Source organism: Choristoneura fumiferana, chromosome 16, assembly GCF_025370935.1.
Source record: "Choristoneura fumiferana chromosome 16, NRCan_CFum_1, whole genome shotgun sequence".
Lineage (NCBI taxonomy): Eukaryota > Metazoa > Arthropoda > Insecta > Lepidoptera > Tortricidae > Choristoneura > Choristoneura fumiferana.
In genome coordinates this window covers 15,663,810-15,678,133 of record NC_133487.1, presented here as the reverse complement: position 1 = coordinate 15,678,133, position 14,324 = coordinate 15,663,810, and positions in this window count along the sequence as shown.

Here is a 14,324-nt window from a genome sequence, read left to right as displayed (position 1 = left end):
ATCTGATTTAAGATTATAATAATATCACACTTCACAAATTAAAATAACAGTATCCTTGTCTGTAGTATCACGATCTGAGGTCTCAATCAAAATAGTTCCGTGAGCTTGTCAGTAATTAATTACCAAAGTTGTAAAAAAATACATAGTTCATTCTTTTCGGACATATTTCAGTGCTGGAGCTTGAAAAAAGTTTGAAAGCCTTAAAAACTTTATAAAAATTCAAAGGATTGTTTGTATGTATGTAGTAAAATAAAAAAAAGGTAGTGGTTCTCAATTCTATGGTTTCTACATATCTCTTGTACCAAGGCTTTTAGAAAAATACAAGCTCGTAACAATGCTATCAGTACTTGGGTCACTTAATTTCCTTTTTTCCTCAAAAGAAAACCGAAGAAAGTTTCCTGAAAGAAAAAACCTTAAGCGCGTTTGCAAGTCTGCCCTCGGCGAAAAATGCTACTTAAGTACGAGTTACGCTTGCATACTCAGAGTTCCGTACTCATTTTGTGAAGTTTTACGTCTCATACTTTTCATAAAACGCCGCAAATATACAGGTCTCTCTAAAGACTAGGTACATATTTACAGCTTTTGCTGTTGAAACTTTGGGTCCATGGAGTTCGGACGCTCACAAACTTTTTGGACAAATAAAAAAAATATATTCGAAATTACCAATGACCATAGGGCTGGTGCATTTCTCGCCCAACGTATTGGAATCACGATCCAGCGCGGAAATGCAGCCAGCCTTATGGGCACTCTTCCTCAGGGACAAGACTTGGGCGAACTGTATATATAGTTAATTTATTTTTAGGATAGTTTAGTGTAACCTCAATTGTTCCTTTTTAATTAATGTTTATGACTGTATTTATCTTTTTATATATCTTCCTTCAAGATACTTGTTACGTATATTAAAACACGGCTATTTTGAGCACAATGGAAGAAAATTTTCAATTGAAAATATATTTTTTTTTGGTTATTTTTACTTTTTATTGAGTATTTTTAATGTCTGCCATATTTTTGTAACCATTTTTACGCTAATTTTTTATTTTGAATCCAGTTTGTAGATGGAAACTAAAACTTGATTTACAGAAAAAAAACTTGAATTAGAGACAATCTGTGTTTCATGCATATTTCCTTGTGTTGTGCAGAAATCGTCTTATGCTTACGTATACAAGTTCTACTTGATCCATTTTGTTTCGGCCAAAGTTATTGTTCACAGCATCTCATCAATCATAAATATGTAGATAAATAGGTATGAGAGAGAGAGAGAGAGAGAGAGAGAGAGAGAGAGAGAGAGAGAGAGAGAGCAAGAGCGTTAGATACTGTTGACCCTCACCCATCATCCATGACATCCATCATCATTATCCCAGGTTATAGGTATGTATACATCCCACTGTGCTAGGCCTCCTCCAAAGAGTATAAGTACCTATGTAGACCTCCTCTCAGGATGAGAAGGCGATTGATGCTACGACGATTAAAATCATCATCATCATCATCATCATCATTCCAGCCTATATACGTCCCACTGCAGGGCACAGGCCTCCCCTCAGAAAGAGAGGGCTTGGGACGATTAAAATAAGCTATTATTATGGATTTTCAACTCCGTCGACAGTACCCTGAAAAGCTTAAATTCGTAACTCTCGTTTTGAATTACAAATCATGTCGTCAGACTGACGAATGTCGGACCTGCCGGACTACTACGAAAATCGAAACTCAAGTTCGTATCGCACCGTCCCTCTCTCTCTCGTATTAAATAGTATAAGTGTCAGAGGGACCGCACGACACGAACTTTGAGTTTCGAGTTTCGTATTAGTCCTGCTGAATTAATTTGACAAAAACAAGTCGTAATTAAATGGGGAAATAATTATTCCTGAGTTCGTCACTCAGACATTCAGATCCTGATTGAATATTGTTGTGGAGTAAATAAAATGCGACGTGAATAATTTTGATTGTTAAACTAATGGCAATGACTAAATCTCCCGAAATTTTATCACGGCTACTATTATTTGCTAGACTTACGAGTACACGCTTCGACTACATTGCTGCAGCTGGTTCATACCTAACCTAAATTCGATGATATGGCATTAAAAAAAACTGAAAACCGGAAGATTTCCATATACTTTATTAGTAACGAAAATATGGCAATCAAAAATTAATAACAATAAGTTTAACAACAGCAACACGCCACACAACAACAAACAACAAGGTAACAATGGAGTCCAATATTGTCTCGTTCTGAACATTGCATCATGCATTTACCGGACTGAAATAGTCTAGTTTTGTTCCAAGTGGTAGACATAAAATAACGACTTCCTTCATTAAGTTGTGGCTAACCCTAAACCGGTATTACCAATAGTACCTGGGTGAACGAGCTTTGCTCGGGCTGAAACTCCGTAACAAGCGTTTTCCGAGACATAAGACCAAATTAGATCAATTTTTCATCCCCGAAAACCCCTACACATCAAATTTCATCGAAATCGTTGAAGCCGTTTCCGAGATCCCCGAAATATATATTCTTTAATATTGGTATCTTTAGTATAGGTATTTTAAGGCATTAGGCATTAGGCATTTTATATTTATGTTTATACAAGAATTGCTTATTTAAAGGTATAGATAGATAATATTTTAATCAAAAAACCGATAATGCCTTAAAATACCGACTGAACTAATCCACAAAGAACGAAAGAGTTAATCAACTGGCTTTAATAAAGCCGTAACATAAAACAAAAAACGGAAAACGGGAAAAAGGGAAAAATTCTTAAGCGTAAAAACCCTGTACAGATTTAAAGGGTCATAGTTCATTTTCGGTTTAAATTAAGAAAAACTTTCCCCAGAATACACCTCGCGGGCTCTTCATAAGGAAGTTAATTAATTTTTTTGTTGTTGATGAAACCGGGTCCTAATAAACCAAGAAGAGCAATTGTCGAATTTCGTCTTTTGAGGCTTCTGCCCAATTAAAGGATTTGTGGCTTCGGTATACATTACAGGAATAATTTATTACTGAAAAATTTAATTAAACGGACTAGACACTTCTTTTAGCGACGAGACTAACTCTTGGAATAAAACAGTTTCTTGAGAAAATAAATTGTTAACAAAAATAAAGCATCAAAGAACACAGAAATTCCAGGATTCGTATAGTCAACTAAGAGGATTAAATTTCATGTCCTTGAATATAGCAATCAATATAATTTCACCCACTTCCTGGTAGATATCCGATTGATCTGAAATTTTTCATATTTATTACCTCCGGGGATGAACACAATAATCTGGTTGTGAAATTCTGGTTATCCAACCAGAATCATCTCCGCAGAAAGGTTCTCCTCAATCGTTAATAGGATTGACTTGAAACTTGATAGCTTTAGTCTAAGGAAGAAAACCTTAGTTGACTCTGGCAATTTTTTTTTTATAAAAACGTCACCAGTTAATTATTTATATTTCTTTCTTTTTGGTTTTGTAGCGATAAGATCGCCCGTTACTTCCCTTGTAAATTTTCTTAATTTAAGGTAATAGTCCGAGTGCTCGACACGCTAATCCCTAATAGATCCCTGCTGTCATCTCTATTGCTAATGACATAATATTAAAGATGACAACTATTGGGACAGTGACGAGCACAAGTGAGGCTAATTTATGTGTCATTGCTGTTATAAATAAATTATTTTCTTTCTTTCTTTCTTTCTTAGTACGTTTACCTTGAAATTTATTTCAATCGTTTACTATGTGATTTTCAATAGAGAGTCATTGTAATATGTCAACGACCGCTGCCAACCGAAGCGACTGGAGGCATAATGCGAGAGGCCTATGCCCAAATTGTCCATTAGTGGACGTCCTACGGCTGATATGATGATGATGATGTATTGTAAAACATTTAATTTCCATCGACGGCCATTTTTTATAGATGGCATTAAATCCGGTAATCGTAAAAGCTACCGAATTATAAACAACAATTTCAATAAGTGTGACACTTTACGATTTTAATCTCAGCCCTGGGGGTGTTATTATGAAATTTGAAAATCGAAGTGTGTATCGTACCGTCCCTCTCATTCTAGTATTATATAATATTAGCGACAGCAGGACGGCAAGATACGAAGTTCGAATTTTGCACTTCGTAGTACGTGAGGGCCTGAATTTCGTTGCTCGATTTAGCGTTCGGATGCGATTTAAATACGGCTTTGCCCGGTTCCAATAAAGTTTGGAGTCGTATTCTTTGTTTATGTAAAGTTTAACAACCCTTAATTAATTTTCTAAAATGTCTTTTACAGCCGCTGTAAACTAGGGTGAGCACGCAGCAAATACGGAAACGTGTTTCAGTGTCAAAAATAAGTACTTAATAACGTCGTTGATATCAGATGTGTTAAAAAAAATCGAAAGTAAAAAAGCAAATTGAATTTTTGTAAAAAAAATATTTTTCATACAAAACTTTTTTCTGGTTGTAAGTACATTTGATTCGCCATACTTGGCTATGCTTGATTATGCTTGATAATGTCACCGTACTTACCCGAAAGTGGGTAAAATACAGATCGGAAAATTCCAGGACGTACCATACTTGTCAAATTAAATAAAAATTATTAAAATAAAAAAATATTATGTCCTTTATATGAATGTTTGAAAGTAATAAAAAGGAAAAAGTAAATTCGTTTGTTTCTTATATTATAAAAATCACATATTAATATAAACGCATTATTACATAAAAAAATACCACTGCAAATGCTCCTAATGCCTCCCAAACAAAATGTCGCAGCTACCCACAACAAAATTCAACCTGGAATTCATACTTTAATAATCATGAAAATGTATAATATAGATGAGTAAATATCAAATTCTCGCTCATACCAAATCTTGTTTGTGTAATGTGACGACATAAAACAAGTTATACGGGGCCAATATCGAGTTTTATGTAGAGACGGTGTCAGGCCCCACAAGGTAATAGGTATCTCGTATATTATTCATGAGAGATTTGAGATGTAAACATGTAAAACATTCAAATTGTAAGTTAAGAAAATATCGTTCACTATAGTCTTTACCCGCGGCTTACTTACTTATTTACTTACTACCAGGGCGCAGTGCCCCGAAGTGGGTCTTGGCCTCCAACACCAGATTACGCCACGCTTTGCGATCCTGAGCCAGTTCTTGCCAGCCTTCGACCCAGAGGTCCAAAAGGTATTACAGGACCTCGTCCCTCCAGCGATACCTGGGCCGACCAACCGGCCTACGTCCACTCGGTCGTCCCAAGTACGTTATCTTCATGGCTCGATCCTCTCCCAACCTTTCTACGTGCCCGAGCCACCGGAGACGGTTTTTTTTTTTTATACGAGAATAGAAATCTTGTAAATAAATCGATACCAGAAGGAAATAGGGCGATATTATTAGTATCTTTGTTTGGTTAGTAATAAGAATAGTTTTCGGTATTTTAAACTACATGTATAAGGAGGCAGTTTTGAGTAGAGAAAAGTGGAGAGCCATTCATCGTCTACACTGACAAGAGTTTAACTTATAAATAGAGGACGGATTTAAAGTAGCTATTTTAAGTTGATTATGGTATGACTAGTGCGATGGGTTAGATAGATTTATTTATTAGATATCATGTTGTATATTGGTCTTACAGTTATCTTATTACTTAGATACATACTTACTTACCGCAATGCAATTTTATAGATAATTAAATTCAATAAATTTTATCCTTCCAACAAACTATATGTAAAGAAAAATAAATACTTACTTGTACTAGTCTAATTATCCATATTATACACTTGTAACCGCTACCTAAAATCCGCTCTCTACGTAAAAATAAGAAGAAGAAGAAACGACATGCCTTAAATATCTTCTGATTTGTGAATTATAATTGAACTTTGTTAGCCACAAAAGCCATCAATAAAAAAAGAGCCAAGTAATTTATCAAGTTTCAACTTAACATAATTCTTGTCACGCACGAACTAAGAAAAGACAACGTGTAATATTAAACCTGTGCCACGGTGGAGGGAACCAATAGGCTGTTTTAAAGGACAGCCCTCTCGCTCCGCTCGTTCCAGTGGGCCCCTAATCGTATTACACATGGTTAATTATGCACATCCTTTTATACTGCGGAACCAGGGACAGGCGAAACTGCCAAATTTTCGCCGAAAATCTTTTAAAAAACTTGTTAATATTTCAGATTGACGTGTCGGTCCAAGATTACAAGCATTTGATAAGGACGTAATGTGTGTCCTAAAGTTCTTTGACATTCAAAATTATTTGAAACTAGAGTTTACCCGTAGTTTCGCACGCGTAAACTATTCAATCTGGTAGTTACAATTGAAATTCTGGGATTTTACAAAATTCCCCTGAGAATTCCCAAAATTTGTATAGTGGTCTTCAATGACGTTGTACCACTTTGTACTATAATAATAATAATAATAATAATAAATTCATTTATTTCGGGCAACTTGGCCCATACAATAAATACCTTACAGACTAACATACATAATTATAATCAATATTTAAAACTAATTTGGTGACAAAACGGCTAACACCCTACGGCTAATTTGGTGACTATGAACACCTGTCTAAAATTTCATGGCTCTAAAACCAGAGGTTGAAATTTCAATAATCGAGGGAATATGGCGATAAAAAGTAGCCAGTGTGTTATTCCAGACGTCCAGCTACCTACATACCAAATTTCATCCAAATCCACACACACACACACGTACGAACACGTCGTATTCTTCTAGGCAACGATGGTCTTTCCGAAAGCTCTGGTAGTATAAAAAAGTGACATGTCGTAAAAGAGCCCTTTGCCTTGGAGAATCGTCATCATCGTCAGATCAGAAGACGTCCACTGCTGAACAAAGGCCTTAGAACGCCACAATGAACGTCAACTCGCCTCTTGCATCCACCGGTTGCCCCCAAATCTAGCGATGGCGTCAGTCCAGATCAGATGGGAGGCCTGCCATCGCTTCGTTTTCCGGTTCGTGGTTGAACAAACTTGAAAAATAATCGTTTTTATTTTGATGCGCTGTCGCTTATAAATTGTCCCAAACACAATGACGGTCCAGAGCTTAGATTATCAAGGGACACGTGAAATCGTTAAATTAATTATGACAAAAACACTGAGTGGAAGGTCCGGTTGGATTTAGTTTTACCGTGACAGCTGTGTAATTATAGCCAGGAAAAGGCAGGTTCGTTAGATTAGTTTCAAGAGTGTACATTGACGACATTCCATTCCTACACCTGAAAATTTATACATGGTTTTAGTTAAATAACTGAAAACCTCAGACACAGCGATTTTTTTATTTTAAATTAGTTCGTATGTGTTGCCGAGTCAGTATTTTTACCTATCTTCTTACTTTACGCTCGTAATTTGCACTTTGTAAGTTACATTTCGCCGTTTTTAGAAAAAAAAAACTGACGGAAGGACGGCGAGCATGAAATTTTCTAAATAGTATGCAACCTCTCTAAAATTTAATTGGCGTATGTTGTATTCGTAATTTTTAGACCGGGCACAGTGAAAGACGGGATTGAAGCAAGTTTTCTGTTGACTGATCCATCTGAATGTTGGTGTCAATAATTGTAATATATTAAAAAAGGTCAAGCAGTGTATTATTATTTTACGTACAATAAAATTGTTGGAGTTTTTGACAGGCGACGCACTACCCTGTAACGATTATCTGAGCTGCTTTGTCATAAGCTTGTCACGTCCCATCGTCGATGTAAAATAGTCCAAATTGTTTCACTCTCGTAAACTCGTGACGTTTTACCGATACCATTAAAACTGACGGGGCATTTTTATTTTTATTTCTGGTTCAGAATATTTTAAATGAAGCAAATTGACAATGTTCGGTTTACCAATTTAGTTGTTTTCTTTCCCTACTTTTGTTTGTCAGCTCTCAAGTGCTCGAAGATAGGCCGTGTTTTGCGGACTATTTATGTATGTACTAGATGAAAACCCGGCTTCGGTCAGGTAAAATGTACTCATACTCGTAATATGTTTAAAAAAAAATGTTTGCCAGTGTAAAGACTGTCGTACTTATCGAAAAATCTGACGTATATTCCCAGCCTTAATATTATCACAAACGTACTTTCACAGCTAACCTACGTATCGATATTCCACCAGTAGATATTTCTCCTAAATTTTATTTGCCCAAATAACTATGATGTATGTGTCTCATAATCAAAGAAATTAGACCTAAAGGGCCCCATATACGGACGAATCGTACCGTGTGTGGGGCCCTTAAGAGGTCACAATGGAGAACGAAATGCAAACCTGTGACACCTGTGACACGTGATGACGTGACACTAACGCCACTTTGATGTGATGACTTTGACATGTTTACTTCGCAACGCCATTATATACTTAGTAATTTATTCAAGTTTATATTGAAAATACTCGATAATCCGAATTTTCCGCCTACAAGTTGTCGACTCGGATTGACTAGTTTTTTACGCTCTTTAATTTGATGTGCATTTCGTTCGAGTCTACCGTAGACCGGTACGAAATTATTAATATAGAGAAGATGTATATATGTAAACTCTTAAATGCACATAAAAATAAAAATACAAATACACAGAGAGGAGAACAAAGGCGAGCTTATCCCTAAAAAGTTATTTCTTCCAGCTAACCTTGTTAATAGAAAATATTTTGTTTATCCGTAGAATAGAAATAGATTAGAGAAACAGTAATGCGAAGCAGAGTTGCGGACTGTTTTCCAATCGCGGATCTTCTCCGCTTCCCCGCTCCCGCTCATTTGCTAAAAGAGATGATCATGACGATTTTGAACGTCAGAGCTTTAGACAATACGGCCAGAGGCCAGGACAGGCCGTAGTGCCTAACGATTTTTACGCTTGCGATCGCATTCAAATGACAGTTTCTGTATGCGAAATTTGTCATTTGATTGCGATCGCGAGTGTCAAACACGTCAGGCAATACGGCCTCAGGTCTCGGGACACTCATACTAGATGTTATTTGCAACTTTATTACCTATACATCACACACGATAGCAGCGCCACCTATCGGGTCTAAAACCCATCTTATCTTTAGTTAACTCATACACATACACCAATTCAGTAAATTCTTCATCTACCTATGAACGTGATGCATGCAACAGCGTCGAACAATCAGGTTCTCATCAAAAGTAATCAGGGTACATCCAGTAGCCAACACAAAAGGACTCCCCAACCAGTCTAGTAAAACTTTTGTCCTTCACGTCGGCGAGACATTGAATTCCGATTCCAATATGCCCCGTCAAAGAACCCGTTCAATACCGGTCCAGGTAGCTGGCACAAACACAGGACTTAATTTCGGGTCGCCCCAGGCCTTGTCTGGATAAAGGCTTGCCTAGAAACGTCGTAGATTACGAAAATTGGTCCTCAAAAGCTGTTGTTCTCGATTGCATTCAATGGAACTGTTTATGCGGACTAACAATTGCTGAATTGCGTCTGAGAACTAATTAAACGAGATATCGATGATCTTTTGTCTTTGTCATTGCGATGATGAATAACCGAATTTTAAAGAAGTTTCCTTTATTTCTTGGTTTCTATTTTACCGCTCTCAAATGGTGTTTTGCCGCCAGGCTCCACTTGGTATACTAAATATTATATCATTGCTTATAATCGGATGTAAATAGACAGTGTGCTTAGCTTAGTATCGTAATCAGTATTGGCCCTTAGGAAAAAGCGTGAGTTAAGTCTATTTTCAATGCAAATATTCGTAGTTAGTTTAGACAAGCTCTGCCATACTAGTCACCACTAACGTCACGTCAATAATTTAGGTGCCTCAGTGAGAATCGCTACGGCACCAAATTCTTCCTTGATCCAAAGTTAAACGTTATAAAATGTGTTTCATAACCGTGTTTCTCGTCATTTAAAAGCATAAACACGGAAAAACAAAAAAAGCATTCAATACCAATTCCGCGGCAAAGATTGAAAGAGGCAAGTCTCAAAGGCAGTTCGTACGTTATTTATTGCCTGCAGTAACGAGTTGCCGACGACTTGAAGTAGGATCATTAATAAGTTCCACCCTCTAACTCGGCAAGGTTCTAACTCTGCACTCCTTAACACTGAGATAAGACCACTTCGCTGTAAGTGAACATTTGTTCGTGGCCGCTTATTTACAAAAGGTCGTAAGTGCTTCCGTGTTCGTTCTGCGTTGTTCCTTTCTTGAATTAAGATAGTGTCGGCTGTTCTAATCAGATTTAGGAAGACTGATGACTTGCATTAATACAGGTTGCGAACAGATTGGATCAACGGATTGCCTATTTAGACTAAACATTTCAACTTAGTGATAAAGTGTGTTCAGATAGTGTTTGGGGCTTCCTAATAAATCTAGATGTTATTTAGTTATCCAATTACAGACCAAACAAGGCCAATTCGAAAAAAAATGAGTATTGGCTCTTTTTTAGGGTTCCGTAGTCAAAATGGCAAAAACGGAACCCTTAAAGTTACGCCATATGTCTGTCTGTCTGTCTGTCCGTCCGCGGCTTTGCTCAGGACCTATCAATGCTAGAAAGCTGTAATTTTGCACGAATATATATGTAAACTATGCCGACAAAATGGTACAATAAAAAATTAAAAAAGAAAATGTTTTTAGAGTACCTCCCATAGACATAAAGTGGGGGTGATTTTTTTCTCATTCGACCTTGTAGTGTGGGGTATCGTAGATTAGTTATTTTAAAACCATTAGGGAGTTGCTAAAACGATTTTTCGATTCAGTGATTTGTTTGCAAAATATTCAACTTTAAAGTGCAAATTTTCATTGCGTCCCCTCTAAAATCTAAACCGGTGAGTGGAAAAATTAAAAAAAAATCAGGATGGTAGTAAGTATTACAACTTACAAGGAAAACTATAACGGTTAAGTTCTCTTGAGAATTATTAGTAGTTTAAGAGTAAATAGCATCCTAAGGTATAAAATATACCTAAACTTGGAATATTCCGTACAAAATACTAAATCCTTAGAAAAATCATGCTTATTTTTTTCGTAATGGCTACGGAACCCTATTTCGGGCGTATCGGACCAACGCGCTCTTGGACAGTTTTTACTTACAATAAAAAAAATGATCTCGTTAAAAAAAAACTGTAATTAAATTAAAAACTAAAAAAGTACTTCTAAAGTTTTTTCCCTAAGCATCGCGAATATTTAATCCATATTCCCTTATAAATAGATTACATGAACAAAAGTCATTATTGAAATATTTATGGACGTAGGTACATACTAATATTTTTTTTATTAGTTTATCCCTAAATAATTCAAGGACATTCGCGAGGTAGCTCAAGGAAAAATACCAAGGATCCGAGTAGATTATCTCGAGTCTAAGTAGCATTACAATTTTTACGTTGTTATACCCTTCCTTAAGAACTTGCCTAGCACCAGAAGATGTTCCTTCGGTGTAAGTTCGGGTTCGTATTAAATTACATATGGGTACAAACAGTACACTTATTATAAAATAATGACAAATAAATTATTTTCATTTATTCCTAAACTCTGATAAAACACACATAGTTATTGACACACACACACAACACACACAAACGTCACGCCTGTATTCCCTATTGGGGTAGGCAGAGCACACAAAACGTTACCTCTTCAGAGCCACTTTTAGCACTTTTATGTTTTAAGTTTGACAAAAACGGTACAATAGTGAAAGGTTGCTCCTGTCACCTACAGTATACATTAACCTATATCTTCAGTCGCCTCTTACGACCTCCACGGAAGAATTGGAGTGGTGTAAGTCTAACCCGACACCACACGGTTCGCCTAGTAAAATATACTGAGTGGCAAAAAATCTGGCCCTCAAATGTATGCGGTCGGTAATTTTGTATGAAGGATGGGCCAAATTTTGTGCCGCTGAGTATAGTTCAACACAATACTTTAGACTATCGCGGTCATTGCCTCTAGGGCACCATTAGTGTTGCCCAAATTCAGTCTTGGTCTTGCAGTCTTGGTCTTGTTCTTGCGTTTTTGCAAGACCAAGACCAAGAACAAGACCGCGTATTTTTAGCAAGACCAAGACCAAGACTGACCGTGCAAGACTTGAGCAAGAACAAGACATAGCCTGCAAGACTCTTGCGTCTTGCAGCTAGGACTTAGCGCTATTTCACTGAGTAGTTAGGTGTAACAGTTCGGTGTATAGGTAGGTACGCTTAGGAATTCTATGAGACGCAAAAAACTGTATCAAAGAATATGAAAAACTGGACCTATGCGCATTACGACTAATACCATAAACATAGCGAATAAAAAAATATCTATTAAAATCAAACTGAGTGCATGCATAGTTATGTTTTAACCATCGGCACTTTGATAATGCGGCATCAAAGGTTTTGTACTTACTTCTCAAAGAAATTTGCCGCTTTTCGGAAGTACATGGTTATGATACACGCGCCGGCGGCTTCTTTTGAAATCTAAAACAATCGTTGCCGCCACGCCGAAATCATAACATTTGACACTATTTGATTGCCGCCATAGGGCGTAGGTATAATCATGCAAAATAATTTCGAATTTTAACAGTACCTACAGGTGTTCCAAAGAATAAATAAGTTTCAGAGTGCTTAGAATGAAAATGAATACATTATACTGATCACGCAAGTAGTAGGTATTATGATTAGGATAAAATGGTAAGGATAGGTAGTAGATGTCATATTAATTCATTCTAGTAAGTATATATTATAATATTGATTACTTATATGGTTTTAAACTAATTACTTAGGTACTATTATTGTACATTTAGTCATTATATTTCTTAAGTTTTTACAAGAAAAAATAGCAAAAAAGTGTTCAAATATCACCCGTTTAATAAATATTGTAGCCACTTTTAAATATACTTGAAACGTGTAAAAAAATTCTACAAAACTAATAAAATAATATAAAAAGCGTAGGTACTTACCTACTAATAAAATAAAAAGCCTGCGATAAGAGTTTTGTATTACTTACCAGCCCGAATATCTCTGAGAGAGATGATGAGAGTAAGTATTTACTAGCTGTGCCCGCGACTTCGTCCACGAGGAATAGTAACTTTGGAGGTATAGTGACGTTCAGGACTTATTTATTTATTTTAAAACTTCTGTCATCAAACATACAAACGAACTCTTCAGCTTTATAATATTAGTATAGATGTACGCCAAAACATTCACTTATATGTAAAGAATAGTGATTGGCACTAATTCTTTACATATATTTTATTCACGCGTCGCGTCTGTACAAGTAGGTTGTTCTTTAAAATACAGTCAAGTTATTGTAATTTTGTAATTAATTTGTTTTTTTACATGTTTTAGCAAATGTAAGCTTATAAATCATAAATGTTTATTAAGAAACAGTTACTTCCATGGAAAACGACATATAGGTCAGTTGATTTTTCGAATTTCTTATCAAATCTTCAGTTATTTATTAATCTGCTTGATCTTTACTATGGCTATGTTAATTCAAGCTCACAATGTTCCAATTCTAATACGTTTTTCTAAGATTTAAAGTAAACTTTAATAAATAGTAAAAGACTAATAGGTAATTGCAAGACTTGCAAGACTCTTGCTGCAAGACCAAGACCAAGACCAAGACTGGGAGCGCAAGACCAAGACCAAGACCAAGACCAGGTGTATTGGCGCAAGACCAAGACCAAGACTGGCTAAGTCTCGTCTTGTTCTTGCATTTGGGCAACACTAGGCACCATGCCACGGGGGACTTTTTTAGATTTAATTTAGTAGGTACTAAGTTTTAAGTTAGGTAGTTAGTTTATAGTTAAGTTTTATATGGTTATTTTTTCTTAAATTCTTGTATTTATGTGAATAATACAAAAAATATTTTTAGACAAGTAAAGTTACTAATTTTACATGAAATAAATAAATTAAACTAAATTCGGGTTTTGTTCCGGGTACCTGATTTTAACGAAGCTCGATATTTCGGCACATAATAAAATAGTTCATATGACCATAATGTATTTCGTTGATTATTATTTCTAAACTTTATGTATTAAAACACGTTCCTATTATTTTGAAAATACAAACTGAAATATAGATGCACAGAAAAAACAGAAAAATAAGACCATCACTGGGAATCGAACCCAGGTCCTCGGTAATCCGTACCGCGTGCTATACCGCTACACCACTGATGGTCAACGGTACCGACACGAATTTCCCTATGCACCTCATATCTCAGCTTGTGTTTCTTACTTAGTCACTTATTACCTATTATTTTGTACTTAATTCAAACAAACGTAAAGTAGGCGAGGGCCTACATAAAAGCCTATATTTGCAAGTTACGACTCTGGTTTATAGGCTGCGTAAAATAATATTAAAATGAAAACATAACTCTCGCATTACTCTTAATGGCAGCAATGTCCGACCATGTCGACGTAATGTAGCCATTAGAGTGATAA